Source organism: Odontesthes bonariensis, chromosome 14 (genome assembly GCF_027942865.1).
Source record: "Odontesthes bonariensis isolate fOdoBon6 chromosome 14, fOdoBon6.hap1, whole genome shotgun sequence".
NCBI lineage: Eukaryota > Metazoa > Chordata > Actinopteri > Atheriniformes > Atherinopsidae > Odontesthes > Odontesthes bonariensis.
The window spans coordinates 22385180-22412255 of record NC_134519.1 but is presented as its reverse complement, the minus strand read 5'-3'; the positions used below and the strand labels follow the sequence as shown (position 1 = coordinate 22412255).

The 27076-nt window shown below is 41.3% G+C and overlaps 1 long non-coding RNA gene across 4 annotated transcripts; it reads right to left on the bottom strand.

Annotated features, from left to right (window-relative positions):
• Window positions 1-441: 441 nt before the first annotated feature.
• Window positions 442-26660, bottom strand: LOC142399118 (uncharacterized). 4 transcript variants are annotated; one of them, XR_012772848.1, is made up of 4 exons: window positions 26591-26660; window positions 17008-17102; window positions 8610-9507; window positions 442-704 (listed from the first exon to the last, which is right to left on the bottom strand). It is a non-coding gene; the product is annotated as an uncharacterized LOC142399118 (long non-coding RNA). The 4 variants fall into 4 exon arrangements; XR_012772849.1 differs by lacking the exon at window positions 26591-26660 and adding an exon at window positions 22542-22836; XR_012772847.1 differs by lacking the exon at window positions 26591-26660 and adding an exon at window positions 19702-19889.
• Between the last annotated feature and the right edge of the window lie 416 nt (window positions 26661-27076).

Genomic DNA, 27076 nt, shown 5'->3' with positions numbered 1-27076 from the left:
AATGTGCTTCATTGGGAAAACCTGTGCATTCAAATGCAATCCACCCCATTAACACACACAGAGAGGCACAGTGTTAGGAACACTATAAAAAATAGCGGAACCATCCTTTTTTTTTTTTTAGTGTCAACAAAGACTGCAATTGTATACACGACATAAAATATATAATTTTTTTTTAAAGGCGCCACATTTTATTGCATCAATGTGGTGTTTCTGATAAAGTGGCCACTGTTTACTAAGAATTGATATGATTCTCATAACCAACTAAAACACAAGGGCTTTTCTAAATGGACTTAACTTCACCATCGGGGCAAATTTAACACCCTGACCAACAAGATCAAATAAAAAAGTAAAATCCTGGACACCCGTAATAGACAAATTGTGTAGAAATGTTCATCTAAGCGCCATGGTTACATTCTACAGAAAACAAAACACAAAATGCACTTTAATATTGATATATTGATATATTTATTAACAAGAGCACATTTGTTTGTCACAAGGCACAACTGGCGGAAAGAATTACATACAGTCTGTATCGATGCTGTGTATGAACAGTATGATCTTACTATGTTTCTTTGTGAGTGTGTTTGAATGTTAAACAGTGAGCTTAAAAAACATGTTCAGCAGGAAATCAACAAAGATGTTTGAATTGGTTGAGTCTTTTAGTCAAATGCGGCTGATCAGAGATTTCCCAGCATGTCATCAACCTGCAAAACAACAGGCAGACAGAGGAAATTAGTGACAGAACTGGGGTGCAGAATAAAGAGGCAAAATTAAACTGTCACATTTTTCACAGTGAGGGCAGTGAGGTTTCCTAAAATATAACTGTCACAGCACTGACGCGGCAGATACGGACAATAACTGCTTTTAAGAATAGGACGGAGTTGTGGAGAGCATTCCTTCCTCATGACTACCAATATCTGTCTGTGTCTGAGTCTACACTCTGTCACCCCCTGACCCTGAAAGTCTGGAGCATCACACTCAGACGGGATCCCACAATTATGCCTAAGGGAAAACAGACACCCACCCACAAGGTTCTGCTGTCTGGCTTTGCACCGTCATGACTGAACAAGATAAGAAGCTGACTCACAGAGAAAAGGGAGGTAATCCTCATTTGTTCAAGCTTTAATAATCACCATGATTATTAACGAGAAACATTGACCTTATGATATGTCCGCTGCTCGCAAAAATCACAGAGCAAAACCTTCTAAGGCCCCTACAATCACTTGAGGTTGGCAGATTTGAAACAATAGCATTATTTGTAGTACAGGCTTGTGGGCAGCAAAAATCAAGGGGTGTGGGGGTTGTTAGCTGGAAGAGGAGGAGGAAGAAGGTGGCTATGAATGAAGAGATCAGAGCAGAACAACATTTCATGCAGGGTTTCAGACACTGGTTAGTTATGAGGGGCCTTCCTGAGTCTGTAGGGCTCTTCTCCTGCCTGAGCTTTCCCAACTACCAGTTAATGTATGCAGAGAGGAGCCAACGAGCCTGTCTCCACAAAACACACAGAGACATGTACAAAGAGTGCATTGTTGTCAAAAATACAAGCTTTGATTGTTTGTTGTTGTTTTGTTTTTTTTAAATAAAAGCGAGAAGAAAGGGGGTAAAGTTGTGAGTTTCTTCCTTAATATGCTGTAACAACATAAAACCCAGAGAATACGAGTTAAAGTAATACACACAGAAACCTTAAGTATCTGTCTTTTCTGCATCCCTCTGCTGTACACACTATAATTGTCCATAAAAAATAAAAATCACAAGATTTTTAAGTTCTCTGCTTAATATAACATACAATTGCATGGTCGTACGTAATGGTTATTATGATGAAACTCAAATTTGAGGCTCGGTTTGATTTGAAAACAAAACAGGAGCAATAAAGTCCAGGAATTTTGACCAATAAAAAGGTCTAAGCGAGGCTGTTTGACTGTAGTATTGCTTTATTGTTAAGACTAGACAGACCCGATAGATTAATTTATTTAAAAATTCAATTGTTTTATATCAGTAATTGCATAACTTGCCTTTAAAACTTGCTTTGTCAGGATCTCATACAGTTTGTGTGGGAGATATGTAACTTTTCTAATATTCTTTTAGAAAAGACCTAAATCAAGCGTTCAGTTCATCATATTACACAAAATGATAATGACCGCTTGTGAGTGTGTGAGACAGTTGTTAGAATAAGAGATGTGTAAATGGGCACAGAAGAAGTCTGATATTGAGGAAGATACATGTGTTTGCATGAGTGTCTTTGGAAGGAGTGTGTGTGTGTGTGTGTGTGTGTGTGTGTGTGTTTGGGGGGGCTCCCCCAGATCATCTGTTTTTGTATTCCACTCTGCAACTCCCAACACGCACACACACACATACACCCTTAGGCTAACATTGTGTCCATCCAACAAAGACGTCCCTGCAGCCCCCTCATTATAAATACATGTCATTGGATCACAGCTCGTCTGAATCCCTGAGTCTGCTGCGCTCTAAGTGGCCGTGACCAAGCCCTGAATGGGTGGCCAAGCGACAGCTCTAGCAATAGAGCCAACAGCGTGTGTGTCGCTTCAGCCTATGGGAATGAACGCTTCACAGTAGGACGAGGTCAGAGGTCAGGGTGTCTGTTATGTGCGAGTACACGTTTACACACACACACATATTTTCTGGCTTTTGGGTGTGCTGCTCATAATTAAGAAGCAATGCATAAAAAAGAAAAAAAAAATTGTGACTGAGGTTTGTGCGACAGAGGTTTGCCTTAAATCTGGGGCAATAAGTTTCCTGCTGCCTCAACAACAAAGCTGCAAGGATGAAGTCCTAGTTCGCTCAGTGTGTGTTTGTGTGTGCGTTTGCGTGCATATACATTATGTGTGAGTGTTAAAAGAGCTCCTCCCATCTTGTTATACAGGGGAAATACGAAAGTGTCTCTATCCCTCTGGAACCGCAAACCAGGCCACTGTGTTTTACCCTCATTCCTCCTTGCTCCTCCGCCATCAAGGCTTCTATTTCTGAGTCACAGCATAAATTTCTTCATGGCTTTTAACAAAGTTTTCCTCCCCCTACTTTCACTGAAGTTTTTAATCTCCAGAGATATGACCGGAAGTCAACTGGAAATGAACAATCACAGCATGACGAATCATTCGTTTTTTTTTTTATTCTAAATATCCAATGTTACCTGAACTTACTGAACAAATGCATGATAGGTGTTTATAGATGAAGGATTCAAATAAAACAATGATTTTGTTTTATCTATCTATCTATCTATCTATCTATCTATCTATCTATCTATCTATCTATCTGTGAATCAAATGTACCATGTACAAGGTTGAGAATGGTAGAAGCCTACTATCATCTCAGGTGCAACTACGTGAATTTTAATTCACATGAGTGCTTTTTAAAGGCCTCATTTCTGTGTGGTTGTTGACAGAGCTATACAGACGAATGACTAGACTGCTAAGATCTCGTGTGTCTTAACCAATGAAGCATCAGGTTGCCCCGACAGAGATCAGTTGAAGATGATACAACATGAAGGTTTACCTTAAAAATACAATCTTTTGAGAGATTCTCGCCAGCAGTTGTTGACAATCCTGAATCCACGTTGTCAGGTATAAATGAAGATGAATAGTAGGTAGCTCACAAATAGGAATGTACAGTTGACAGTATGCAATTTAAATGTCTCCCAGAATAGTGATGTATTTTTAAAATTTGTGCAAATTGATTTTCGTTTCTTGTCGTTTCTTGTCGTTTCTGTTTTTCCTTTTTTTTTTTGTAATGTGTGAGTATGTCCTGTGCTGCACCACACGTTGCCTTCTGAAGGACACTCTGCTTTTCTAAGTCAAAACACTGTGTAAACTGAGTTCATGGCTGCAATTTGTGGAGGGAAAAATATCTGCGGATCTGTTAAGATAATCTAAACAGATTTATCTTTGTTGAGGCTTTATGAAATGTCAGTATTACAGAGACGTGTAAGAGAAGAAAAGGCAAAGGTGTGGTAAAAGTAAAAGAAAACCGTCTGTGGGGATGAGGAACAAAGAGACTTGAAGAGAAAAACATTACGAAATGGAGAATGATGAATGGTGTGAGCACAGTGTGCATGTGTGAGAAAATAAGAGACTGGGGGACAAAGACTGTGTGAGAGATATGTGAGTCTTAAAAAAGTGTCAATGCCAGGCTTCCTTTGGGCATGAGTGAGAAACTATGAGGCCTGCTGGCGTGTCAGTGGTTCAGAAACACACACGCGCGAACATGCACACATACTGCATGCACAGCACACACACCCTCCCTGCTGAGCCAGAGCCTGTGCCAGAGACAGGTCTATGGGTCTATTGAGGGGACTGTGAGCGAGTTGTCCCTTTCTGTAGAGCTAATGAAGCCTGGACCCGCAAGCATAAAGGAGTGGAGAGAGTAAGCACTGCACTCCTTCACCCATTCACTCACTTCCTTCCTTTACACCGCTCCTGATGAGGTAATGCGATCTACCTTAAAGAAAAACCATGAGAAATGGACACTCGTGCTTGCATCACTTTCCAACCGGATCTCTAGTTCCTGCATGTATCAACTGGACGCAACATTCTGATTGAGACAAATTGGCAGATTCCTAGTATGTGAAAAAAAAAGAAAACAAGAAAAGCCGTTTAAATACTTTTTGGTGATTGTAGACAAGATGGCAGGTTTACACATTTTGATTATTGTAAAAAATAAAAATATCATGAATAGCCCCACTCACTTCCAGCTAAAGATATAAATCTTTGAGAAATTATCCAAAAATTTACTTGTTTAATTGTAAGAGTCTAGTCGTTATCAATCACTAATTAAAAGAGCTTTTTTTTCTATTTTCAGTTGCAGATGAACACAAATGTACTGCCTCAGCAGAACAGCACTTCTGTATTAAACTATAACAACAAAACAAAAGCACCCAAGCAAAAAATAATGATAAAAATACACTGTCCCCAGGTTAATCACAATTAACAAACAGTGTTTTAATTGCTTTGGTAATGAATGGAGCTCTGTGGTAAACGGAAATAATTGCATGCTGGTTAGAAGCATACATTCAAAGGAAAGCTCAGATATTAAAAAGACAAAGATGTGAGCTTTGGCATGAATTAAATGAGGAAATTAAGAGCAATCTTGATTGGATGTAGGTGTTTCAGATTTATGAATATTTCTTTCACTTGGACAAAAAAATCTGAAATTTCAGGAATTTATGACAGGATAAATTTTTTCTTTCAAATATTTATTGATGTAGATTAGAATCTATTCAAAGGTGGAGCAAGTCCATGTGGCAAAGCTATGAGAAATATCACTTTCTTCCATGGTCTTCATCTAAAGTTTATAAGACTTTTTAAATTAATTCTTGTACTTTTAATGGGAGAAAGCATCCATCATTTTTCTCAACTGCCACTATCAAGTAATAAAGTAATAACCAAAGTACCAAAATTATTAGATGACTCTATCGGACTGGCTTTTTAATTAACTAAAAGAGTAGTCGTTTTCCCAAATTTCTCCTTTGATAAGAGAAAAAAAATTAAGAAAAATGTTGCCAGTGTATATATGTGGTCTAAACTGGTGCACTCTTGGCGATTTCCTCCATGGAAATGTGAGCCTTTGCCACAAAGCTGCCGTCAATCAGTGAAAAACAAAGACGGGCACCACACTGGAGAGCCTGAGACCAACATGTCACTCAAAGAAGAAATGTCACAGAAAGCAGAATGTGGAGAGAAAAGGCTTCCAAAAAACACAATCACACTTTCAGCAGGGGAGGTTTGACTTCAGGCTGCCTGTCTATCTGCGACTGCTACGATTACAAAATGATGAAGGAGCTCTTGTCCAAATCTACACCCGGCCTGGTCCTCTCTAACAAACAGACTGTGTTAATAATGGGCAGGAGTGATTATCAAACAGCCTAGCGGCATAATTTGCATCCTGCAAGACCCAGACGACGGTCAAAGAGGCCCTAAACGCACACACACGCATACACACACACACACACGAGCCAGACAACCTCTTCAATGGCCTTGACCCATGAACTCTAGGGTCCTCTTTCACCTGCTACAACACTATTCATACAAGCAGGGCCGTCTAGCCAGCTCTTGACTGCTCTGCATATGTCCTCCGAAGATTCCCACGCTCCGAGCTCAGACCTTCGGTACGGGAGGCGATCACAACGCAGCAGTATTCAGGAGCATTATGGACATCTGCATTGTATCCGTGTCTGGCTGTCTGACTTTTCGGGGCTCATGATGACCCTTGTCATCAAGGCCCAGTGTAGCGGAGGCTATCATTACCCCTTTCTACCCCCCTTAAAGTATCTGTATTTTATAATCTGACTGTGACACAAAGAAATGTGTACTGGTGTTCATTTGAATTTCTAATCAAATGCTTATTTTTGTGCTGTCCACACATGTAAAGCCATGTCAGCTTTGATACAATATAATACTCTCGTGTCATTCCTACCCCTCCCACTCTGTTTTGTTTTCCTATCCTGTACTTGTTTTGTTCTCTCTCCTTTCTCCAGCACACCAAGGGTAAACTCATGATTTGCCTCGCCTTTCCTTCCTCTTCCTCATTCTTAGCCGTTTGCCATTGGCTGAGAGCAGCTTTACAGATTCTCATTGGCTGGTGTAACGTACAGAAACAGCGATGCAGCTAACGCAAGGCTCCTGTGTAGTAGGGGTGTTTAGGTGTTATTTTGAGAAGTGGGTGAGAGCATCTCCTGCAGATAATGTGACTGTAAGATTGAAGGTTGCAAATCGGATCACGTGAGAGAGACCTACAGAAGCATGTACAGAGCTCACCTTGCTGCGCAGCATATGGACGAATTCGTCGACACATGCTCACAAATGCAGACAACCTAACCCCCCTCTCTAACACCCCCACCCTCCAATCCTTCATTAATGGTTCCTCCTTATACCAGACCCCCCCCCCCCCCCCCCCCCCTTCAAATAATAACCTCTCCACTTGCACCCCCTTCTCCATCTTCCCCCACCACACAGTCTAGACCCCTCGAACCATGTCTCTCTCAAACCAGACACCCCAAAAATCCCCCACCCAGACCCCCATCTCCTCCTCTCCCCTCTCCGCTCCTCAGCTCCCACGATCAGCGAACAGACCCCCTGATTCATATGACCGCCATTTTGCTGCCCACTCCAGACCTGACTGTACAGCACAGCAGCTGTGTTGATTGTTAATGCAAATAAGAACGCTGTATTGTTGTTAAGCCGATCTGATCCCGTGAATTAACGTTCCCAAAAAGCAAGCAACTGCAGTGATGTTACATATTAATTCGCACAACTACTGTACAAAAACAGCTCAGAATGGTTTCATGCAAAAGATATTAGTTGTTTACTATTTTTTCATTTCATGAGAGATGATGGCCCAACGTTTAAAATGGATGCAGAGTGAAGTTGTTTCTCCTTTTCCTCTTACTGGTGTGTTCTCAGGAAATAGCGCTGATATGATACTTTAAACTACAATCCGGTGGTCTTCAGGCAGCACATTTTGAGCTACTGCCTATTTATATGTGTCATGAACAGCTCCTTAGCAGCAAAATTGGTCACCCCTCGATTTGTTCAGTGCCATGGTAACCAGACACCCATGTGCATGAAAATGAGACTATTATGGCCTGTGTGTCTGGACTTTGTTGGGCCTATGGATCCCTTCTTAATTAGAGTACGTCTGAGCTTTTCTGTGTGCTTAGCGCTTTCATCTGTGCATTATGTACATCTGTGTGTTAGAAAACTGGGTGTGCATGTGTGACAGAGCACTGTCTGATTAAACAAAGCCTCGGCTTAATCTATTGTACAGTGTCACATTTGCATACCAAGGAATCACTCACAAACACGCGCACCATATGGCACAATATGTCTAGACACTTGATCTCACCAGCTCCGAACACCTATAAAGCACATTTCAGGGTGCAAATACCTGCCCCCCGAGAGACAAACAAACAGCACCGAATACACTTTTAAAACATCTCTACTCTCCTGCTTGCTTGCCACCATGCCACCCTCACAGGATCAATAATCGGCATACGCCAACGGCATGATGCTTAGAGGTTATGCAAATGCAATTAGGCTTGATTCGCATTCAACGACAGTTAACGGATGCACAGATGGCAGACGACAGAGATGCACTCGCCATCTTTGGTAGAGGGAAAGACTGGCAGCCATTTTGTCTGAAGCTGTGCCCATCTGGATGGAAACAGCTACACTGCATTACTGTGAAGGCGACAGCAGTTTCAGAGCTGTGGGTGCACTCTGCTGCTCGCGCTCAAACACTCTCAAGGCCAGACATGTACAGTCCCTATAAACACACACGGCTCTCTGATTCAGATAATAACACTTAAAGCTGGGGAGCCATCTCATATGATGTTCTTGTCTGATTGACATTTAATAATGAAATGAATTTAACTTCCAAACATTTCTTGAAGTTGAGGAGACACCCTTTACAGCTGCTCTCATCATCCTCAATTGTTCTCACAGTTACTGTCTCTCTCTCTCTCTCTCACACACACACACACACACACACACACACACACACACACACACACACACACGGCCTATTTGAGGCAATACATGAGGCAATGAAAGCACATTCAGATTTGTTCATAATATAGAGTGCTACTGAGAGATACTTGCCATTTTACCATCTCCACTGCAAGGTCTCTCATTTCTGTGATCTTCAGCCCACTTTGCCTTTCAGTAATTATTTTCTCTCTTTTCTTTCTTTTTTTTTTACACAGTCTGATATTGAAAAAATGGCGTCATGGAGGGGGAAAAAAAGCTGTTCATACTTTGTCTGCCAGTATTTTTGGTTCGGACAGACACGTGTCTGCAGCTCACAATAGGAACTGCAAGCCAAGGATGGAGGAGAAAATAAAGATCGCAGTGTCTGTTTGTCAAATGTAACTAGTTGGGGAATAAGCAGCAGATGAGTTGAGGATGGTGAGTGAGTCAAAAGCCGAACTCCCAAGCTGGTTTTTAAACAGCCAGAGGCAAAACGTTGGGAAACATGTCAATCTCATGCTGGGGAAAAAAGTAGAGAAAGAAATATCCCTCTCAGCAGTCTTTCAACATTTCAACATTGTGGGTATCATTTGGGGAGAAACTCCCTTCAGCAGAACCACACACAGCCAGCGGAGATCAGGACTGGGGTCCAGTAAGGGCTGCAGCTGAGAGAGCATGCCGGGCCTGTCCTTTGGAGGTCTGCTGGCCCCTGAGGCTAAACACTTTAAAACACAGGAAACCCCACTCAGAGCTGTGAAGATTCTGTGTTTCGCATCGATTTCTCCCGCATGCCGATAGCTCCAGAGGTGATTCAAGCCTTTGGGGACCTTCTCTATCCTTTCCATCCCACTCACTAGCTTCTTGCCTGGGCTTTACTGGCTCTGCTGGACCCCTGGATGGAGGTACGAGCCACAGGAGGAGAGGAAGAAGACAAGAGCCCTTGGCAATGATGATGAGCTGTGCCGGGTCTCTGAGTTCAGTCATCTACCAGCCTTTATCCATCCTTCCAACCACCCACCTTTGTTTCCATCTGAAAAAAAGAGAAAATAGAGTGTTTTTCAAAATCTCACCTTTGGCATTCAGCATCCCTCTGCTCAATGCAAATGCAAATGTAAACACTAACACTTTGATTAAAAATATGTGGGAAGAAAACGCCAACTTGCTCTTTTGTAACCCACCCCAAGGCTCTTACTGCTGTACAGAAACAAATAAAAATGCTCAACATGCTGTGTTCAACACAAAAGCATCCATTTCTGTTCATATTTTAAAAGTTGTCATAAAATATGCATTTTTTTTGGCAATGAATTCACACACCTAACCTCTTTTCTTAGGAAATATTATCAATGTTAATAATTTCATGTGCACAGACTCCATTGTTGCAGTGCATTTTGACATGATCTGAAAGTATTATGAATTCTGTTATCATGCTAATACGATAAGGTCCTTTGTGTGTTTCTTTGTTCTATTCTCTGAGAAAAAAATGAATTGCAGGGGGCCTCCTTCAGCAACCGTACACCCACGGGCTCCAAATTTTTGTCAAGCACTGCTACAAAGATATATTCAGCACTCAGTATGCTCTGCTGGAAAATGAATGAGACACAGAAAGTAGCAGGTTAAATCGGCCAGGGTCAGTTCGGGGATGGGTTGTTAGCAAATTTCAGTTGGGTGTTACTTGCAAATTTTCTTCGTATAATGGGAGAGCATGCGAAGTAGCCCCTAGCTTGCCCTGCACTGGGTAGAGGGTGACGTGGGGTGAGTTTGGGTGAGCTGGAAGGAAGATTCAGACACAATGTCCCCATTGAGGGGGTTCAGACATGGGTGTTAACTCGCCATTCCTTCACACACAATAGGGCCCCCCACAAGAGCCAGCGCAAGGGACAATGTTGGTTCAGGGAAGGCCTCCACTCATTGAGAAAGAAAAGAGCTGCATTATCAAAATGGGAGGGAGTGGGTGATGGGAGCAGGAGGAGAGAGACAAATAGCAGATGGAGGGATATGTTTGGGTAAAGGAGGACTTGGGGAGAGAGGAGCCCTGTGACCCATGGCTTTGGACTTGAGGAAAAAAAACAACAGCGCCATCAGAGATCCTATGGCCTTGAAATCTAACTGTCTAAGTAAAATACTTTAGTATTGGTCTGGTTAAAAGCTACAAATATTTAGCTAATTTACATACTTAGGGTGGTGTAGATGAATGTGCATAAATGGAGTAAAATATAGATGATGAATCAGTACATTCCCAAAACACAAACAGTAATTTTCAAAGCATCAAAGGCCTTTAAACGTACCATCTCAGAGTCATTCAGACGGCGGGCATAAATATTTGTAAATAACTGATTTTGTTTTGTATTTAATGTACTGAGAATAACCGGTTTTCAGTGTAGATTATTTAATGGAATTAAATAAGGGCTAGATTCAACTCCTGGCTCAGATCAGGTGAATATGTAGAAGAAGTTTGCTTATTGTGTGGCGAGTAAGAACCAGCCCCCAATGCAATACGATCAAAAAGGGCTCCAATATAAAGAATCAGAAGGTTCTGCTTTCCATTCTTTTATCTATATGGTTGTTGCCACGCAGATATATACCTTTCTCTGAGCATACCATGCAAGTACATATTTGACTCAAATAATTAATAAATTCTTTTCTAAATACAATTTGAAAATGTGAAATTATGTCAATAAACTGTGCCTTGCTTTGTAGAATTGTTGCATTATCAATTCTATCAGTGATTAAAACTGAGTATTCCACTATAGAGCAGATGACTTTGGTCACAGAGTACTACAGAAACTTACCTCTGCATTTTAGTTGCAGTTGATTCATAGTATACTTGTGTTATATAAGGGCAAAAGAAGCGGAGGGAAGAGTCACTGCAGCTGCATCAACTGCATGTAGAGGTAATGTTTTTGCATGGCCTAAATTTTGGGCTTATATACAATATTGTGTTGTATCAGTGTAATTTTTAAAAGGTGATACATAATAAATAAACCGTACGTCGACTTCACAACAGCATCTGATTAATTGACGGTGCATTTTAAGGAAAAAGATGGAGCGAAATGTCATTAGCCATAATCAATATAAGCACGAGAGTCAAAGCTAGTCGTGTCTTTCAGTTGAAGCACATAAACCTTCCAAACAGTTTCAAGTTATTTAGATGTCGCATGCTTGTTTTGTTAAACATCCTAATGACTCATTTTAAATCGCTCATCGCCCTCAACTTAAATTATATTTGAAGCATTTTTTTTTCTTCAAATATGTCATTCTCTTTCCCTGTCACTTATTTGTCGCTGGAAATAAAAGTGTAGTGATAAAGGGCAGGACACGATAGCATCAGTCCATAAAAGCAGCAGTATCTTCTTGTTGAAGATGCCCTAATGACACGTTTTCTTAGTCAAGGAGAAGCAGAGAAATGAAACACCAGAATTGCTTGTCCTCGTTTGTTTGTCACAGTGAAATACGCAGCCCAGTGGTGAATTTGAAATGAAGGATATAGGAGAGTTTATCTGCTGATTTTAATGGCATGTTTGCCACGCAGAGCAAGAAGCTCATCCTCCAATGACTTCAGCATTTTTTAATCATCTTCAGCATTCCTCCAAAGACCATGTAACAAGCATTTGCTTGTTGCAGTTGCTTGTTATTTACTATGTGCTTGGGAGCGAGTTTGGGAGTGAGGCTGACAGCGTTAACAAGCCGTTGGTAAAGTAAGAGTATAAGCTTTAATTCTACATTCCTTTTCCAGACAGGTAAATCTCCTCAGGCAAAACAAAAGGGAGGTTCATGTTTAGAGTGCATAAAGGATGCAATCAGTTTGGCTGTTTGAGGCCATGAGGCTGTATACGAGGTGTGGTGGGGACGCAAGAGAAGCTGGAAAATGTTTATGGAGATCTTGTGTCTCTCTGGGAGCCTAATAGAATCCTGTGGCTGAAGTGAAAGCTCATTGTGCCACTGTAAAGGATTACACTGGTAAACTGGTAAAACAGGGGAAAGAGCCTAAACACTCTCTACCTCCTATGGAGAGGCAACGAAGCATCGAACAATGAGGGGGAGTCTGCTGCAGACAGACTCGTTTTATCAAGAGGGGAGAGAAACTATTGAAGGGGTTGTGACTGGAGGAAGATAGAGAAAATAGATTAGGGAGTTCATATACATGCATACGCACGGGCAAAAGCAAAATAGCTGCCGATGGAGCGAAAGATAGAAAAGAAGGGGAGCAGAAGGGGATGCATGGATGGCGGTTTCAGTATTAGAGGGTAATATGGGCAAATGATGTCTGTCTTGCTTGTCTGTCTGCATCCTGAGTGACAGTTTACAATCTCTGAGGCAGCAGGCAAGCCCAGTAGGTCGGCTCTTTGGCTCCACACAATCCCTCATTTCCCAACCTATCTTTTTCTCTTTTTTAGTCAACCTTCATCTTTTCCCATTCGTCTGTAATCTCCCTCACTCCTCCACCGCAAACACCATCTTCCCTCTCAAATTTGTTTACATTTAAAAAAAAAAAAAAATCATTGGTTCCCAAATTGATCACCATCTTATTTGTCCATCATCATGTTTTTTTCTCATTCTGAATATACAATATATCACTTTTTAAACTTAAAACTTTGTAGCAAGATTGTACAACCATGATTTCTAACATGCAGTCTCTTAGTCAGTAAGGCTTACGCTCGTTCTTTCCCCTCTTAAGCAAACAAGGGACTGTGAGTTACGAAGAGCTCTGATCACCATCTTCATGCCCAACCAGTGAATTCATTCTCAGCAAAAATTTCTGAGTTGAAAATAAATCCACAAAGAGATGACGCCTGATGAGTACGCTGACCTCCGTATATTTCCCACAGTTTTCACGGACAACATGCAAGTAGGGCATTATTCCCCTCACATTTGCTGTTCAACTGGAAACCATGCTGGGCATAATGCATCATCTGCATTCTGCAACCTGCCACGCTGAAAGACTCCTCTCTCCTCCTTTGCTTTCTTTATCTCTGTTCCTTCAAAGGCGGCCGAGGGTGCATTCAAACAGCAGGATACACACTCAGCTAACAAACCTCATTAAGGGCCCATACACTCTTTCTCAATGCAAACACTAGCTGTCACAGATCCTCTCTCAATACACACACTGGTGGTCGCACTGACCACAACAAAGCATCTTTACAGAGCTAATTAGGAGGGTTCTCCCTCTCCATTTGAAACTCATCTGAATAGGAGGGAACATGATAATGAGGAGCAGAGGACAAGATAGAGAAGGAGGGAGAGTCAGAAGCAAGGAGGAAAAAGGAGTCGCTGGCAAAGAGTGAGTGAGAGGAGAGGGTGCTTGCTAATGTATTCACAGACATGGAAGGTGTGTTTTTCATAGCATGGAATTAATGTACGAGGCTCAAGAAAGCAGGGGGAACCGAATTAGTGTGACACCGCTCTGTGAGGCTCTGATGCAGCATGGAGGCGAGCGGGGAGGGAAGTGAACGCTGCACCATTTTGTTTGGTGTGCCATGCCGTATCTAGAGAGGGATAGAAGGAAGGAATGGGTGGGACTCCAGCTTCATGGGGAAGGCGGTAAAAGAGCAGCGCCTGTAATAGCCGGAACTTCAGGAAATTATGTTGTTCAACGCATGATTAAATGGAGGACATTGAAAATAAAGTCATACAATTTTTTTTTTTTATTGAAGCTTGTTATTATCATGAGTTTTTTTTCTTCTGGTGAGTAGCGTAACATCCCACCAAACATCTTCAATCTTTTTCAGCTCTTTTTGTGAACAAGAACTTATGTTAGGAGTTAATCAAACATCAGCACTACATCCATCAACTCTCATTTCATGTCGAAATTTTATTTTGTGTTCCTCTGAAACACAGGTGTGAGTGTGTGTCTGAGCTCATAATACAGACATGAAGGGGACCTACATCTATTTAAACAATCACATAAAAGGGACATGTATTCCTTGTGGGAACTAATTCTAACTATTCAGTTTTAAGGTTCTTACCTGCTTTAGGCCAGATCTTCACAATTTGTAGTTAAACACATCCAGGCAAAATGAATGTAAGTCAGTTTAATGTCCTCTGAAGTCAGGGGAAAACAACTATGTGTGTGTGCATGTGTGCAGACAATGTCAAGTTGACAGTTAGGGTCTCAGATTAAGCACAAGGCTCCGTTAGTCACAGATTGAATAATTAGACACATCAGAACCCGCAGAGGGATTGCAGTGGTTCTCCAAACCGTTGATACCATAGCTTGAAGATATAAAAGATCATGTTAAAAGTATTGTATAGTTGCACTGTTCTGTTCTTCTAATTTAACAAGAGCAGAGTGTACTGTCAACATTAATTCAAAGTGCACCCCTACCTTAAAATAAAGAATTTAAAAAAAACGCCTCTTTTCAATCTTCAGCAGAATTTTAAGTTCAAGTTGAAGTTGTGACCTAACTGTTGTTTCATGAAGACCACTGACCCCTGATGGGAGTGCAAAGCATTCTGGGAGAATAGCAGGTGTCCCCATGTCACAGAGCTTCCCAGACAGCTTGTTAATTTGCACAACTTTTACACACAGTCTCTGCCTCTATGTGTGTGCATGTGTGTATGCATGTGTGTATATATTAGAGATGGGACTTGACCCGAGCGAGCTGCGGCAGTGTTTCGCGTCTTGCTGGGCGTGGGAAAAAGACGGGACCCCTTTTCACAGCTGCCTGGACAAGGCCAGGACTGCTTGGGGGCCCTGTACCCACTCCACACGCACCCCCTTTCTCCCTTGTCCAAACCCCTCCTCCTCCTCCTTCTATCCCATTCAGACTCCAGCATACTGGCTTTCAAAAGCGGGACCCCCTTCCCAGCCCTTCATAAATACATCTCATTATTCAAGCCCTAGTTTGCATAGGGATTCCAAAGAGATCTCCACTTGGCTCGTGAGGCCTGAAGCCCCTCAGCCTTTTGGACCGCACAAGTGCAAATTTCGACTTAGTAATCTCCCTGTGTTAATATTTGTTTTAAAACAATGTATGCACACTTTCAAGGCTGTTCCACCACTGGTGCGACTGTCCAGAAACTTCAAATTTGGTGCACATTGTGCTTAAAATTCTTAATTGTTCACAGAAATGAGGCAGAATATGAGGTGAAACACAAGCCAATGAAAGGAGAGTTTAACATTACTATTAGCAAGCACTTTGCTAGTCTGTATTCCATCTGCCACGTTCTATTGTACAGTACAACACACACACATACACACTACAAGCCCTCGATAACACCCCCCCAGTCGCCATTCGCTGCAATGCATTACTGCAGAGATTTATCTCCTATCAGCCTGTATAATACTGAGGTTATAATTTACATCCACTTTAGAAAACAGCAGCACAGGCTGGTCCTTGCATATGCTAATATAAAGCTTGGGAAAATCTGGGGGACTAAAAGAACTCCATAGTAAATTTGAATAACTGAGCTTTCTATTGAGCCCCAAGGTTGTGGAACCATGAAGATGTGACCTTGCTAACAATATGTACTTATTGTTTAATTCCTAATTCTCAGCTATTTATGGGAGAATTGGAGGGAAAATTCTGACAACCTTAAATCCAGGAATGGTTCAGTTTCTATCTTGAGAAATAACAAGAGCAGAATAATGTCTTCTAGGCTTGAGTTTTTATTTTTTTTAGCAGACTTAAAATTGTGATTAAAAAAAAACAAAAAAACATTTTGACCTCCTGATAATCTTAGACTCAACATAATGCTGCCATTGCTGAACATCTCCTATACCTTTATGCAAAATTGCCCTTGGTAATCAGGAGACGTTGGACAAAGAGAGGGTGGTCCGTCAAGGCTTTAGGGTCGAAAAAGACAGAGCCACCCAAAGACTCTTTCCACATGAGCAGGTCCAAACCTTGGGTGAGCCTTCGCGCTCCTAAAGGGATAAAGCACGGCAGCATAGATTACACGACAACCTCCCCTGCACCTACCACACACTCTACCTGACAAATAGGATCACAGTGTTTAAAGGGATAAAACACTGAATATATGAGTATGTAAAAGAAAGTTGTGTGTGTTTGAGAATGACAAGGTGGGGGGGGGGAGGTACAAAATTCTAACACTTGAAAGGAGAAAGCAGCAATGGAATTCAACATAGGGGCCCTACTTCACTCTCTCTTTTGCTGCAGGCTGTAGTCTTTTTGACATGTACTAGAAAGGTATAAAACTGACATTTATGCCACATGCAAATAAAAATGGTATTAAATGTCGCTTTAAAAGCTCCTTTTTGTTTGAGTGTGATGGTGAGGATTACAGCAAAGGAAGACGCTTCTGTAAAATAGAATTCCAAAATTTTAATTCTGACTGTCTTCTTCCCACCCACACACACAACCACACAACTCTACATAAGATGAACAACAATCAAACACCAGCAAAGCTCCATGGCAAGCTGATAATGCTAAACACAAAAATACCTGACAGCCTCCAGTATCTCCTTACTATACTACTAAATGCCATGGACTTACAGTAAAAAAGTACAAGCCAGGAGATGCACAGTGCTTCTGCACTTGATATCATGTGTCTTCTTATTTTTAATATTTACCTGCAGGCTGACAGGTACTCCTCATCCTGCCTGCTGGCAATTTGTCTCCACTGCATGTTAATGCAAACTTCAGGGCTGATGTTGCCAGCATTTTCCTTTAAAAGACAAAAGAAAAGAAAGTCAGAATGTGTAGAAAATCCCACAAGTAGCTGTCACTTATACAGAAGTGAATTTCAGTAAGAAATAGATGGCTTGCATGAATGAATATTTAATTTGTGTTGACCTTGCAGCAACAGAAGTCTGCTAAACTTGTTTAAGTTTATCAAAAAATTCTCACTACTTTCTCTCGTTGCAAGGTTAAACATCTTTGTGTTGTGAATCCAGAAAACTGTACTTGAGCAACGTATTTATAATTAGATGTCATGAAAAGACAGAAAGGTTTTGTAGTAGAACTACAATAACACAAAGTGGAGGCCACATATATATATTTTTTTAATCTGGCCAGTAGAAGTTATGAAACATTTTGCACACAAAAAGAAAATACTGTAAAAACTCTTTTGTTGCCTGCAGTTTAACAAAAAAGCATTGCTCACACAATCCTTTCTATATCTTAATTCCTGCCTTTTTTCCATCAGTTCAAGATGGAAAAGATTGGGCTGAACTAGTTTTAGTTTACCCCAGTTTGCACTGGCTCAAACTGTACGCTGAATACATACACAAAAATTCATCTCCTGTTTAACAGCGCAGATCAAATGTTGTCAGTCATACTCTAAATAGAGCATGCTTAGGCATCAGGGATATTCAGTGCTCTCTAAGGCTTGCTGATTCTGGTCTAAGAATAGATCAAACTCTGAGCCGATGTCCTATTTTGTTCTCATCTAGCAGGAAAACACAAAAATAATCCAGCAAGCGGAACGCAAATTTGAACATATTTGCCATATCTAAGTCGGATTCAGCTTGAAAGCAGGGTAAATGTGGCCCTTTTATTTCAATGACTGATGCTTTGTAATGCTGATGTGTTGTAGCCTGCAGGATGTTTGGGTTACAGTATGTGATATCCAGATAAGAGCAAGTATGTTTGCTCACAGAAGTTGAGTCCAGTTCCTATAAGGCTTCATCTTGCACCAAATGTCCATGTGCATCCAATTATTCATCACACTCCTTAGTTAATTACAGCCAGGATATATCACTTAGATATCACACTCATGAAGGAAGGACACAGATAGTATTTTAGGAGTGAGGACGTCTGCAATTGCTTTGGATGCAGCTCTGTAGAAAACATTCAAACTGTGACAACTGGCTTAAATGAAAACCAGCTTCTAGGCCTGTAAGAAATAACACTAACAAAAATGAGAGATTGTAGAAAGCGATCCGATGCTACTGCTGCCAACACCGTCACGTGAGTCCTGGATTGACCAATCACTTGAACGCTTTAACTATTTCTGTCTCACCCCTCGAGATATTACTGTTATAACACCCACACAGTTATGACAACAACACAGCAGCATGAAATATGGGTTTTCTAGCATCATTTCCCACATGCGGCACTCCTTTGTGTCCTAAAGTTGGACTTATTTCTTGGTCCCTTGCAGGCCCCATCGCGATGCCCAAACCACGAGCCCAGAAAGCAGCACCATTCACGCCCTCACACACGCGCAAGTAGCTCTTCTGGAGGTGCTAGTACCCATCCCGAAGAGGTCGACCAGCATTTGCTAAAATCTCCCCGGTGCTTCACCCCATCCCCTCCAGCACTCCTCCTCCGCGGCGGCAGCGTTCGGCGGCGCTCAGCCTCCCTCAGCATCCGTCCCTCCCGCTTTCCTCCTTCTCCGCCCCGGCTTCATCTCCTCCTCCATGGCGAGCGAGAGGACCCCCGGCTCCGAAGTGCTCGGCGTCAGTTGGTACTTTCGGTTCTCTAGCTTTATGAAATTAAAACTCATACAGCTAGATAACCAAAGACACAAACTAACCCGTTGTCTCTTAAAGGGGCCGACCCGCTGAGAGAAACAGGATAGAAAGGGACAGAGGGGGAGAGCCTGCCTGTGGTCACATTACACCGAGAGCCCCTCACACACTCTCTCACACACTCTCTCACACACGCTCACACACAGGGGTGGGTGGGGGGGTGGGGGGAGATGCTCAGCATATTGAAATATATAATCATATGTGCTTTAACACTTTAGAGGTGAAAATGGGTTAACGGCACAGGATGTATTGGCTTCTTTGAGTTTGACACAACACACACACTCAATCACATCGACTCTCACACTTTGATTGACTGCCACCATCCAATTCAGCTCTACTGACATCATCATGGTTGAATAGGCTATATGCCAAAGCACAAACAATGCTTTAAAAAGTAAGACCACTAAGTCTGACGCTTAAACCAGCATTGTGTGCTGTAAGCTGAAGGCCACACACGTTACTGGTCTCATGTGCACGCCAACACCCATAAAGGTTGTGTTTTGCAGTAAGGGCTGCTTTTTGTCAGCATTGCAGGTTTGCACAGACATATCTGAGCCTTCGATTCCGCAGCATCAAACCTAAGTAAAGTTTCAATCCTTATGGATTAAAGTGTAGGCCATGTTGTAATGTCACAGCCTTACTTTACACTCCTTAGAAACACAAAACCACAACTCGTACCTACATAAATGTGATGAGGGAGCCGGTTGGCAACACTAAACTGCCCACTTAGTTAGAATAGCGGCTGTTTCAGTAACATTTTCACCGGTCACATAAAGCCAGCATCCTACTTACTTGCACAACAGGCTAACTCCACTCCGCCACAGTCAAAATATTCTCCACACTGACTTGGCTTTTTCTTTAAATCTGCGTCTGGTTTTTGCCGCGTCCGAGGAGAGGAAAGAGGGTGAAAGACTAGAATTTTGAAGCGACGCGTCCTTCATGTGCGCAGACTTGTAAAGAAACAACATCCTCTCCCTCTCACACGCAGGCTGCGACTGGCAAGTGCGGAGAGTCCACACTGTGAGCAGAGGGGATAAACTCCGCCTCAGAGAAAGACGGAGAGACAGGGAGGGAGAAAGAGAGGCGGGAAGCAGAGATTATCGAAGCCAATTTGAACATGAATGCAGGTGTGTGTCAATCAGGGAGCTGATTTCCCCAATTATCCTCATTAGTCAGGCCGCGAAGAACACAGAGGAGTGCGTAAATTATTACCGGGAGCAAATTAGGAGCCGGAGCTAACCTGACGTTGTAATTACACATTAGTAAAAATTCCTCTTTTTGAATAAGCTGCACAACGGTATTCAGAGAGCATAATTGGAAGCTCAAACGTAAGAAAAAAAAACATTTCGATCTGTAGAGTATACTGCAGGGACAAATAGGCTAATCTTCAAACATGCCCTTCAGATAACAGTTCATGTCGAAACACTAGATGATAGTTTGGTTTGATTCACGTCAAATCATTTCAAGGCGCCGAACAAAAAGTTAGGAAGCAAAAAACGCAAAATATTTCATCATCCCCCATAAAAGACTTTCACTGATATTTCAAATAATCTGCCAAGCAAGCCCTCTCCTCTGTGCACGCTATGAAAAAAACGTATTATGTGACTACATGCCTTCATTTTATGGAGATATTTTAGGAATAAGGCTAGGTAGTCAGCATATTTCCATGATGCGACCTGGATGAGGCTGTTCCATTCATTTATTTACATTATAGTGATAATATTTCCCCAATGTTCCACTCACAATGACGTATTACACGACATTAGACAGCTTATTTGCGCAATCGGTGTCTTGTCCAGCACACAGAGGCTCTATATGTTGCAACAGGGTCGCTTTCTAATTCTAACACCATGAAATCTCGCAGAGGTATTCAAACTCTCTGTCCTTGGTGCAGACAAAGGCCCAGCCTAGCCAAACCCTGATAGCATTCAGTACTGTAGCTACGTGCAGCCTTATCGAGTGCAATAGTAGGCCTATATGAATGATACCTGGGGTAAAGAGATGAGATAGAGAGCATGATAACAAGCATGGCCTTTGATGGAGGAAGCAAGTTACAGAGACAAGACCAGGAGAGCAACTTGCAATATCTTCCAAAGTTTGAAAGGATATTTTAAAAGGTGATTAAAAAATTATATATATATAATATAAATAAAGAAAATAAAAAAGCTATATAGGGAGCTGGAGTCCGGCTTTTCGAACGAGGCTTGCATCAGATAGCAGTCACATATCTGATTACTGCGCATGAGCAATCTGTTAGTGTCGTGGAGGTGCAGCTCTTCTGTCAGGCTGCAGCAGAGGCCAGACTTTACTGTGTGAATCCGCATCTTTTCTAAACAGATCTAATCAGCTGTACTCCCACCTACAAACAAGCAAGAAGGCTTGCACATACTGTCCAAAAAAAAAAAAGAATTCTTGCAACATTAGCATGAGAGAGGTGCGCCTTGCACGGTCATCACCGCTCCCGAGCATGCGCGTCCCAGTCTTGGAGTGCACGTGCATCCCTGTGCAGCATCTGCTTGCAAATTACAGTAAAGTAACGGTACATGATCCACTGGCAAATTCAAGTTTAATTCAGCAGCGTCTTTAAAGGCATCAAAACCCTGTTTTTGCTGTTTGTACCCTATTTTGGGTTGTTTTGTCAGTTGACGGAGAAGCTCTATTGTTTGAAGATTTAGAGTTTTTGCAAAATATAGATATACAAATACAGTGTGAAGAATACAATTTATTTATTTTCTTTTACGCAAACATTTAATTCAGGAAATCTTGGAAATAAAAGTACTTTTAGTAAGCTATGAAAACGTGTTCCCTCTGTGTGTGTGTGTGTGTGTGTGTGTGTGTGTGTGTGTCCTAAGATGGATTTTCCCACAAACAAGTGACAGGGAAAATTCGCCCCCTCCTCAACCTTCAAAAAAAAAAAAAAAAAAAAAGAGAGAGAGAAAGAGAAAGAAAGAAGTCAACATCAAGTTCAACAACGTGACGGAGAGAAATTAACATGACAATCCGGTCTGGGATCCTTGAAGTCCCCCCACCCCGCACAACAGAGTCTGGCGTCAGCCCCGCTACACTTTCCCAGGCTCACAACAATATCTCCCTGCTGAACTCTGCACTGCAGCGCTGCCTGGGGCCTCCTCCTCCTCCTCCTCCTCCTTCGCTGCCACCACATGAATACTTCTTACATGAGCAGCTATAATATCCTCATTAAATATTCCAAAGTTCACTTAAACTTAAAAACAATATAGGATTCTTCCGTGCAAGGTGAGAAAAAAAGAAAAGAAAATAATTTACGGTAAATTGATGGAAATCAATATGCTTTATGGTATATTGTGGTGCATTTTCAAATTACAACAGACTAATCATGTGGGAATCAATTTGCATTTACCCATTCGTGTCCCTCTATATTTAAGGAAACTGCCAAGCACAAGCAAAATTCAGCTGGACGGAAAACAAATGTTTTTGAGCGATTTTAGACTTGCTGATTTTGCTAAAATGGCTCATTTGCCGTATTTTCTTTTTGTAGGTAACACACACCAATATTGGTCCTTTATCTTAAGATCAGAAATGTTACCACTAAGCAACATTAAGTGAAGCTCAAATTAATGAAAAACACACGACCTCCAAAAATGTTTACTTACAAATTGCAGGAGAATAATCCAAGTCCTCGCATGTAGGCTACCTGGATTTTAAAAAGGCATCGTAAAGAGAGTGAGTTTCGCCTCCTCCTTCTTCCCTGCACTTGATCCACATAAACTAGGCTTCAGGCTAAGAGCGGGAGATGTGTGACCCTGCTCTTTTGGGCGGTAAAAGTGCACCGCAAAGCCTTTTTATATATTTAAAAAAAAAAAAAAAAAATGTAGAATATCTGCCCCACATACCAGTAATCTCTTACCGGATAAAGCGGGTCAGACAGGAAGGTGAGCGCAGCGGCTGCAAACAGCGAGGGAGGCGAAAGGAGCTGGAGAGGTTGATGATGATGATGATGATGATGATGATGAGGCGGAGGAGGAGGGAATACAGCCGGCTCAGGGCCTATCAAATTTGTCAAACAGGCCCTATATGATTTTTTTTAAGGGGAATAAACTGGGATGCAAAACGACCAGTAAGATAGATTGGGCTCTAGTTTGAAATAGAAATCAGAATCTCATCGACCAAATGATGAGAGCCTCAGATGTGAGGCTGTGGCGGCGAATAAGGCTGATGGTGTAAAAACCTGCAGGTCAGTATTATAGAAAATGACAGACAACTACAACACCGGTTAACAGGCTCAACACACCTGCTTTACGAAGCCTTTGTGTCAGGTGACTAACTTTTCTCATGACACACAGCTGTTGGGCTCCACAACTTTACACCACCTCGTTAATTTGCTGCATTTGGCTTCCACGACGTCTTGATTTCACGCACAAAGAAGAAAACACACTCTGAGCCGCATGACGCTTTCCTTTCAGGATCAGTTGCTCTAATCTCTCCTGCCATGAACACACTCTCTCATTGATCAGGAAAAAAAAAAAAAAAACGTGGTCAGTTGTGCAAAACTGCAGGATAAACTTTACATGGGCGAAAGTTAAACACGAATGGTTGGTATGCCAGAGAAAAAAATGAATGTTTAGAATTACCATTATTATGAAAATACAGCAGAAATGACACAATAGGATACACAATGCTACAGGCTACTCTTCATGAATGCTTTTCAGTTTAACGTCCTGTAACAGAGTCATTTACACTGGAATAAGGAATCCTTATGGGGGGTTCCACTTGCACTCTAACAGGTCGTGCCTCTTACAAGAGCAGGGGGAATTAGTTTTAAGCATTTAGTGCTTTTGACCTAACGACATGCTGTCAACTCGTGGCTTCTTATAAAAGGATGTATGCATGTGCGTGTAGTAATATGCAAAAGGTACGGGTCGAAACAGCGACACTCTTTGGTCGGAAAAGAGCCACCTCTGGTGAAATGTGCTCCCACTGCAGGGACGCGTCTCTGCTTTGTTTCGAAACAACGTCCATGTGCTGTGTGAGAACCGCGAGTTTGCTTTAAGGCAAAGATAAATAAAGACAAGAAAAGAAGGGAGAAACCACACTCCATGCCCTGGGAGAGGCAACGTCTGTTGCAGCCTAAATAAATGAAAAAGGCGCGTTGATCACAAACGTTTCACTGTCAAATCATCTCATCCGTGGATTAAAAACCAGCGTTTCAATTTGTAAGAAATGGTGTTGGACATTTTCAGGGTCAGGGAAGCAAGGATGCAAAGTGAAATAGAGCTCCAATCTCAAACCCTTCTTAAGGAAGAATTTGCAGCCTGGACAATTTGTGGCACAAAGGTGTTTTATAATTTCACGTTAAGAATTGTTAGAATTTTCAGGCTAGAATATTTCGTTTTTTTATCAATGACTTGTTGGACCAGTCCAACTCTTGAACCTCAGACTGCAATATTTAAAAAAAAAAAAAGTTCAAATACTTTACCTTTCATGTGATCTATTATTATTAATATTCTTATTATTATCTCATGTTGTTATGATCATTATAATTACTATTATTGCTGCTGTTTGTTCAAACAACCACACTGCCGCGTTTCACTGTTACTTTGTGTGTCTTTGTCGTTATTTACAGGTAATAATGTCTGTATGAGTTACTGTAAGGGCTATGAGCAAATTCACCCTGAGAGTGCATTTATTTTAGGTATTCTCCAGCCTCATGTGAGGCTTTCACTCTATAATTTAAAATCATGCAGCTAATTCCTGATTTTTGATCAAATACTAACTGATTTTGTCAGAGAATCCTGGTCCTTAAGTCCCACCGTAGTAACCCTTGGTGTTTATCTACATTTGTTGAAAACGTTTTCTACTGCTCATCCTTAATGATTCGTGTTTGTGTGTATGTATTTTTCCCTTTGTTCCTATATTTGTTGCAAAGCAATTTTATACATTTGTGTGAAAGGAGGAATACAATTTAGGTTTATTATGAAAGTTGACAACAACTGCTGTACATATGTGTGAGATTTTGCAAAGACGAGATGGAAAATGATCACTTTTACAAAAAACACCTATAGTTTAATACACTCCACCTTTAAAAATTGAAAAGAAAATGATATTTTGGTCATTTTGTGAATGATTTAGGGGAAAAAAAGCATATTGACTGCACTTCTGAATTCTTCATGCGATTATCTCATTTAGCAATATGTGTTCAACAGGTGCCTGAGGAGCAACGTTTTGGCTCAAATATGTTACATGAATTCTCTGAAACCGATTCCGCATGCCCTGATATTTAGCTTGTTCTTTATGTACTTATTAATCCTGGACATGTAATACATTTAGTTTGGTGTGTGTGTCTGACTAGAAGCAAAAATACTTCAGCATGTTTATTTAGAATAAACTCTTAACTCACTGAACTTTTGAAGTTTTTGGCATATTTCAGAATTGATCAGCACCGACGACAGAACTTTGTGGACATTTGCAGCTTTTGTCTTTCACATATGACTGAAGCAGAGGAAAACACATGTGAACATTTTCTATCTAATCTCTCCAGAGAACTGACGTGTGGAATTGATCCTAAACAGTACTGTGAACAGAATGGTCTTGAATTAGAGGATTTTAAGTCTTTATTTTTTTCTTAAAAAAGATTTTTAATTGATGTTGTCTGTGCAAATTAGAATTTTTTTCCCCACCACTTGGAATTCATCAAATTAAACGTAAGATGGTAAATAACGATAAACAATGGCATAAATGTAAAAATGTTTCGAGTCCCTATGTCGCTATCATCTGTATCAGGTTGAAGAAGCATCTGGGCAGAGTGATGGCGTTACTGTTGCATGTTATCGCTTGCAGGCCTCATGTCAGGCTGACTCAGCTGAACATGACAGAATCAACTCAAGATGGCTGCAGCATCCGACCAAAGTTTGGCCTGTGAAGGAAGCATTTTGATTTGAAGCAAGTGAAGAAGCAAAAACTGGTTTCGAACCACATACAATAAAAAGGTAAGTTGATCTGTTTCTAGTATTTTTTAGTGTGTGCATCTGTCATTATAGGGACAATTACAAGTGCAGCATTAGTGACACAAAACCTGAACTGATCTTGAAATCAAACCAAAAGATTGAAATTTTGAAGACGAACTACAAGAATTTGTGCACTGTCACAGATTAACACACAAAAGATTTCTAAAGCTGCCAAAACCAAAAATATCTACAAATAACTAAGTAAATTAGAAATAAGTTCAAACTATATATTTTGTGCAAGAAGCAGAAAGATTAAAAAAAAGATAAAGAAAAAAGAATAATGTTCTCAGTCACTTTACAAATTCCCACAAAACACAAAATTATTTAAATGACTCATCACAACTTGCACGTTACATTTAATTAAAAAGAAGAGGTATTTGCTGAACTAATTACATCATTAGAAATAAAGACTTATTTTTCTTAATGTTTGTTTAGGTCAGAGGTGAGTAAGACAAAACAGCAACACACACCAACAAATGTCATCAGTTTTGAGATAGCTGGATAACAACTTTAAAAGCTCGTGGTCACAAATAAGAAATTTGCTCATTTTACATCGATTTAGTAAAAGCTTGTAAGCTTTGAAAAGACCAACTTAAAAACATGATTGTGATTTATTTTCTTTTTTTCCTTCACAAACACACGAGAACTATCACTGTGACGGCTCAGCAAAAGTTGCGTAAATGTAATGCAGTTCTTACCGCAGCAGGCTCGTGCAGAGACCTGTTAATTCCTCCTCTGCCTGGTGTGAAAGAGGGACCGCGAGCCCGAGCCCTGCTGCCTTAATTTGAAGCAGGCTGGGTTTTATGATAATGAGAGCTGACACCGACCTGTGCGCCATGAATAGAGGAGGGCACCCCAGAGCCTGCGTTCCCACGAGCCGCATTCCTGCGGTCAAGTTCAAGCTCAAAGCGCGAGCCGGCATTACTATGCGAGGCGTGCCGCGTGGCTAATTCCAAAAAGGCGCGCACTCCCCGCCGTGGGAGAGTTCGTCACCTTGCATTCAAATGCAGCAGCAGATACACAGACAGGCCCAGTGTGTGGCTGTCAGCAGCACTCTGAACAAACAGCAGAGAAAGAGGCGTCTGTTGTGTTTTCTTTGACCAAAAAGAGTAAATAAATAATGGAAAAAAAGTTCTCTATTGTTGTTGTTTTTTTTTTACTAATAAAGAAAAGGGACTAAACCT